The sequence below is a fragment of the Tamandua tetradactyla genome, chromosome 3 (assembly GCF_023851605.1).
Source record: "Tamandua tetradactyla isolate mTamTet1 chromosome 3, mTamTet1.pri, whole genome shotgun sequence".
NCBI lineage: Eukaryota > Metazoa > Chordata > Mammalia > Pilosa > Myrmecophagidae > Tamandua > Tamandua tetradactyla.
In genome coordinates, this window is record NC_135329.1 from 67,246,555 (window position 1) to 67,253,631 (window position 7,077).

Genomic DNA, 7,077 nt, shown 5'->3' on the forward strand with positions numbered 1-7,077 from the left:
ATTTTTTTTGTATGCTTTATGGTCACATTTAATTATTTTTCCATGTAAGCATTCCATTATTGCAGCATTGTTTGTTGAATTTGTGTTTGTTTGTTTGTTTGTTTGTTGTGCTTGTGTTTTTGGGAAGTGTCACTGGGTTTAATTTTAAATGAGAAGAAACTTTTCTCCTTTCCCAAAACTGTTATAAGGTATTTTGATGCATTTATAAAAGCTATGTCCAGGTTTTTTTGTTAACTGTCTTTAGGTTCTGTTTTTTTTTTTTTAATACTCCAAGGATTATTATTATGGGTAATTGCAGGTCTGTTAGTTTCATGGTAGTCTCACAAAGTGATTTTGTCACTTCCCTCTATTATTGTTTTGCCACTTCCATGATAAATGCATGTTTGGTTAGGGGCAGAAGCTTAGTAATCAAAACCATTCCACCTATACATCGATCCTCATTTCTATTTAATATCTGAGCTCATTTTCCTGGCATATGAATGCTTCTACTCTCTGCATTAGGATTTTCCTTCTAATGAATTCTGGTCTTTCTTTTAGGCTTGAAATCCCCAGCAATTAGAATGTTTAATGGGAGAGTGTGTGCCGGGGGAGTTATCCAAGCTATTTTTAGATTGGGTCTATGATTTTCAATTGGTTTTCACTTTTCAAATGCACCAGCTTGGACCAGAGTTCAGCTCGTCATTCTGTGGCTGACATAAGAGGGTCCTTTGAACCCCCGCTGCCTGGCCATCAGCCAAGCTCCTTGGGCCGCCTGCTCCACGTGTCCCTGCTAAAGAAGTTAGTCTCACAATCTGTTTCCTGCCTTCCCTGGGCAAGAGAAGATGAGAGTGGCTTCTGGCTACATGTTTGGAGAAACATACTCAACAATTACTGAATTTTAACAGTGAATTTTTGTTATTCTTTCCCTGGTAGGGTTTCCTCTGCGGACAGTTTTGACCTGAAGTCTCTCTGAAGTAAGCATCATACTGCAACGACAGACTCACATCTTGGAGGTCAAAATCACTTCATTTGATATTTTATTGAAGAAAAGATAATGGTTCTCTAAAATGAAAAATATATAGATAAGATGAATTTTGAGCATTTACCAGAATGTAATTATTATAACAGTCTCTTAGCTAACTTATATACTGCACTGACAGCCAGGAAAGAGATGTTTTTCTCTTTCACCATTAATTCAACATTTTCTCTCCTTCCAAAACTTATTTCCTTCTCTCCATACTTCCGTTTAGTATCCAAATCTATTCATGAATTCTTTCTTTTAATTTCTCAACTGGGGCTTCTCAATTCCGTGCCATTGTCCAGACCTCACCACTGTACACCTGAACTTCCCCGTCTCCACCTGCACCCCATTCTTTCTACACCTCTCAAGCTATAAAGAAATGCTTCAAGAATGCTAATCCAGGGGTGCAAGGGTAGTTCAGTGCTAGAAATCTCATCTGCCATGCAGGAGACCCGGGTTCAATACCTGGCTGGTGCACTACCCTCCCACCCCCACCCCCTTCAAAAAAAAACATAAAATTCAACAAATGGTGCTGCAATGGGGTAGTCACATGGAAAAATAATAACAGGTGACGCTCACCATACAGCATACACACACACTAAAAAAAAAACTAATCCATGCCACTCAGCTTTTGAATATACACCAGTGGCTTTGTTACCAGCAGGGTACAGCCCAAACCCTTTAATTCAGGCAGCAAACACCATTTTAGGAGTCACAGCGTGCCAGATGCCAGGCATGTGTGAGCAGCTGGGAGGAAAAACAGGAACGGTCTTCAGCACATGTCTTCAGTGAGGATGGAGCTGCCTGTTGGGACGGCGCTCTCCCTAAAGGTCTGGGCCACCCAGACATAGATGAATGAGCCTATCATGTTAGCCAGTTGTGGGGGAGGAGGAGTTTGAGGTTAGGGGAAGGGATGGTTTTGAATGCAGCCCAATATTTATATTCAGAATATTGCATGGGCCAGTCCCCATGGACCCGTACCTCAACTCTAAGGGAAGGGACTGAAGTAAAATAATGAGTAACACATCTAAAGTGTGCATAGTGATAGGCGAAATGGACACCTTTTGGATGTTAAGAGCACAACAAGTCCCTTGACTTCGGTCCAATTTCATTCCAGTCTTCCGGCCTCCTGAACAAAACAAGCCCGGAAGTGGTATACTAAGTGCTGTGTGACAGGTTTATGGAGCAGTTTAGGAGCAATGGACAGGCTTCGTCCTTTCAAGTGACAGGTTTGTGGGGCAGTTTAGGAGCAATGGAGAGCATTCTCCCCTTCAAGTTCCTGGCACTGGGTGATGGATTGGGCTAGGGACTCCTAGGAAAGCTCTGCTCTGTTTAATGCCTTGTTGGTTCCCTGAGCAAGGTCTTTCTTCTCTGTAGGACTTTTTTTCCTTACCTGAGGGTGGAAGTGGAGGATTACTCACAGAGGAAATATTTTGAATGCACCGTGGACCTGATGTTCTAGAGTTGGAAGCAGAGCTCCACAGGGATTCTAGGCGCATCACTTTGCAGGGACCAATGCAACTTTCCTTCTCCATGTTGGAAACCATGCAAGGTCATCTCAGTGACAGCAGCATGTGTGCCAGTGTTCACGCAGAGGGCTCTGTCTCAAAGATCGTTCCTTATACATGACTTCTGAAAATGTGAGACTCCCTATTCCTTTCACTCAATGCTTTACCATCAAATAAGACACTAGGGAGTAAAAAGAAAAAAAGAAAAAAAAGTAAAAAGTTGTGGTTTACATCAGATTATTATTAATATTATTAATTTTCTAAAAATTAAGAAAACTGAGATAAATAATTTAAATGAAAAAATAAAGAAAAAGAAACAAAGAAGTATATGCATCAAACCCTGACGTCTAGCTGAATGCATAGCAAAGTAGCTGTGTAATATATAGAGCTAGATAAGCCTTGTTAAAAGCAAAGAAGCCACTCATTTGGATTCTGCATTTATAACCATAAGATGGGCACAGCAGTAGATGTCAGCTTCTGATTTGTCTTCTCACAATCCTTAGCAATTCTTTTTACTTCTGAATTTATAAATATTGCTCTTCCAAAAAGTCACCCTGGGCAACCCAAAGTTAAATTTTTTCTGCCCTCTCACCCTTGTTCTTTGCATTTGTCAACTTCTTTTGGTTCCCTGGAGGAGAAAACTCAGCACTGTCAGCCTGCAGTATACTGCCTGGGTGAGGCAAGAAATAGCATGTACCAGCACCGAGGTGAAGGGCACACTATGGGAAATAAGGAAGGTGAACATTGAAATAAGCACCAGGAATTGTGGGCTAGAAGCCCCCCAAGGACCCCTATCTTTCCCCAGTTTTCTTCCCCTAGCACAGTGTACCTAGTAATTGGTCAATAAATATCATCATTTGAAAGAAATAAAAAAGTGATTTATTCCTGTTGCTAACTTGCTGGTTCTCACCTATTCAAACATCAATATTACCAGTCACATTGTGTTGATATGTGCTTTTCGGCAAAAAACAAACAAACAAACAAACATGATTTAGAGCTGATGAATATTTAAAGGTTAAACTTGGACACAGTTGACAGTGCTTCATTTGACAGCTTGTCTGTTTTTTGACAGATGCTAATTATTGTGATTTTATATTTGTGCTATAGAATTTAACTGTAATTAAATTTTATCATTTAAACAAGTAAAATAACTGGCTATCAACGGTATTTAGGGAGAATCCATCAATGCAAGTTATATCCCCAAATTCAATTAAAAACTAGAACCATGAAACATTGACATTCAGACACTTCCTGTATGGTAGATGTGATGCCCTCTCCTCTCAGTTCATGGTACTAAGTGATTGCTAATACCATTTTTTCCCAATATTTTAAACTTTTAAAGAAATAGGAAATTTCTTAGGGATATTCTGATAAACACTGAGTCATGGCTTGAGAATAACAAAACGAATAGAGTCTTAATAATAGCTCTGAGCTATTGAATATACCTTGGTACATATACCTTACTCGTAATTTCATTTTTATCATCCAAATTTTCTTAGAACAATCCTGAAGAAAAACCATCCTTTTACAACTGATAAAGCTGTGATTCATTGAAGGTGACCATACTCCCTAAAATCATGTTGTAGTTGTGGCTTCAGGCTGAATGTCCAGGAATGTTTGACCAGAGACGCTGCGCCTTCTCATATCGTAAGACATGTCTCTCCTTTTTTTGAAAATTAAACTTTATTTTGTTGCCCCAAACTGCTTAAGCATGTTGGGCACATGCCCAAGATTAATCTTTTGGTTAATTCATTATAGGCTTTTAAATGAAGGTCTCCAGTTGTCCTTCAGGGGCCATGAGAAAATATCCCTACATGTGCATTCCTTAGTAAGCTCTATTACTATAGTTTCTATAGATGCATGGTCTATATCACCCTTCATTAGAAAACAGAGTGTTCTCATGGTTCATTCATGTGACCAACTATGGATCAATAATCGTACATAATTACCTGTGTCCACCTGCTTGAAAATGTTATACTCTGCACTACATTCATCATGCATTATGGCATTGGCTGAGGGTTTGGAGCTGTACATGGTACGTGAGGTGATAAAGGAGGTACACCAGGAACAGGCATGCATTAGGCAATTGCAAATGAGGAAATCAAGGTGTTAAAAAGAAAACAGAGGTTCTAAGTTAAATTTGATCTAGTTTACCAGTATTTTCAGGCATGGCTGAAAATGTTCGCAGGTCTGATTGTTTGGGCTAGCTTCAAGTCTCTTTTGAAGAAGCTTAGAAGGCCTCCTGGGAATAAGTAAGAGAGAATTTAGGCTCACAGGTCTATTTCAAGGGATGTACATTGAGTTTTAGGACATAAGTATAATTCTGAAATACTTCCTTGTCTGTTACTTAACTTGTTCCATTCCTCAGTTCCCAGGGAACTGCACTTCCATTCTAAGAAGGGTTGTAGTGAAAGAGTACATCCAAGTTCAAAGAGATAGAATATTTAGAGTACATGGGTCCTCTTAGCAGTTTTTCAACAGTTAGGTAAAGATACCCTTAGCTGGACACAAGAATATTCAACATCACATGTCAGAAGTACAGCTGAAGTTGGACGCTAGGGGAACCAGTGACTGCAATCGGATTTGCCTTTTCCCCTTTCTGTTCATTCTCAGAAGAAGGGGAAAATGGCAGATGCAAATGGTTTTAAAGATGACTAATTTGATGAGGATGCTAGGGACACTGTCTTTGGATATGTCTTAAGGATAAGATGGAAGAATGAACTTGATTTCCACAGAGAAGATGGGAGCTATGCTAAGGGACTAACTCTGGGCTAATATGGCATGGAAGACGTCAGATATATGCAAACACATTTAGAATGCATATTAGCAATAAGTAAAATATTTTCAAATAAGGTATAGAATATAATCATTACCAAATTTTAAAATGTAGATATGAAGGTATTGTGGCCAGCAATGACTTGAATATATCACATTGCAGAGAAGTTGGAATGCACTCAAGACATTAGTGTTGACCTATAGTAGTTAGTTTGAATAAATTCAATGCATTTTGTCACCTAAAAAAATACAAAGAAGAAAATGACACAGTATGGAGTTCTAAAAATCACTCCTTCAACCAGAAAAATGAATGAGCTGGATAAAGAGATTTGAATTAAATAATTAAAAACCTTGGAAACAGGTTGGACACTTAGAACAGCCAGAGTAGTGCCTGGTAAAGTGAGAAGCTGCTGGACTTTCAAGCCTGTATACATGAGGACACATGAGAGCCAGCCAGTCCTCAGCCCCAGGGTACAGCTCTGGAAATGGGGTGGTTGTGCCAGTGGTGATGTACCTGCTAAGCCAAGAGCTGTGATGGTGATGTACGATGGGATTAATTCTGTTTCCATGCCTTCCAACACAACATCCTTTCTGCAGCCAATGAATCAAGGAGCCATTTCAATTTTCAAGTCTTATTATTTCAGAAATACATTCCTTATTGCTATCATAGATAGTGGTGCCTATGATCAAAGTAAATTGAAATCCTTCTAGAAAGGTTTCACCATTCGAGATGCCACTGAGCACGTTCGTGATTCGTGGGGGAGGTCAAAAAACCAACCTGAAAAGGAGTTTCTGAGAAGTTGATTCCGACCCCCATAGATGACTTTGAGGGTCTCAAGACTTCAGAGGAGGAAATAACTGCAGATGTGGTGGGAATAGCAAGAGAACTAGAATTAGAAGTGGAACCTAAAGATGCGACTGGATTACCACGATCTCAGGATAAAAATTTAACAGGTGAGGAATTGCTTCATATGGCTAAGCAAAGAAAGTGATTTCTTGAGGTAGAATCTACTCCTGGTGAAGGTGTTGTGTACGCTGTTGAAATGACAACATAGGATTTATAGTATTGCACAAACTTAGTTTATAGAGCAGCAGCAGGGTTTGAGAGGATTGGCTCCCTTTTTGAAAGATGGTCCACTGTGGGTAAAATGCTATCAAGAAGCATTGTGTGCTATAGAGAAAACTTTCAGGAAAGGAAGGATCAATTGATGTGGCAAAATTCATAGTTGAATTGTTTTAAGAGATTGCCACAGCCACCCCTGCCTTCAGCACCCACCACCCTGATCAGTCAGCAACTGTCAACAAAGAGGCAAGACCCTCCACCAGCAAAAAGATTACAGCTCACTGAAGTCTCAGATGATGGTTTGCAATTTTTAGCAATAAAGTATTTTTAAATTAAGGTGTGAACATTTTTAGGCATATTATTGCATACTTAATAGACTAAAGTAGAGTCCAACTTTTTATACACTGGAAAACCAAAAAGAAATTGTGTGACTTGCTTTATTGCTCTATTTGCTACATCTTGGTGGTCTGGGGTTAAGCCCGCAACATCTCCGAGATAGGCTGTATGTATTTGCACATTGATTTGTAGGCATAAGGAGTTCTCAGTTTCACTCCCCAGAATCCAACCCACAAAGCCTAATGTCATGTTATCCATGTCAGTTGTCTAGCTCACACGAGACAACACGTACATGGTTATCATGGTAACCGTCATCTTCACCATCACTACTGCCTCCTCGTCAATAAGATCATCAATACTCAGGTGTAGCTTCACATGCTAAAATTTTTATTGTG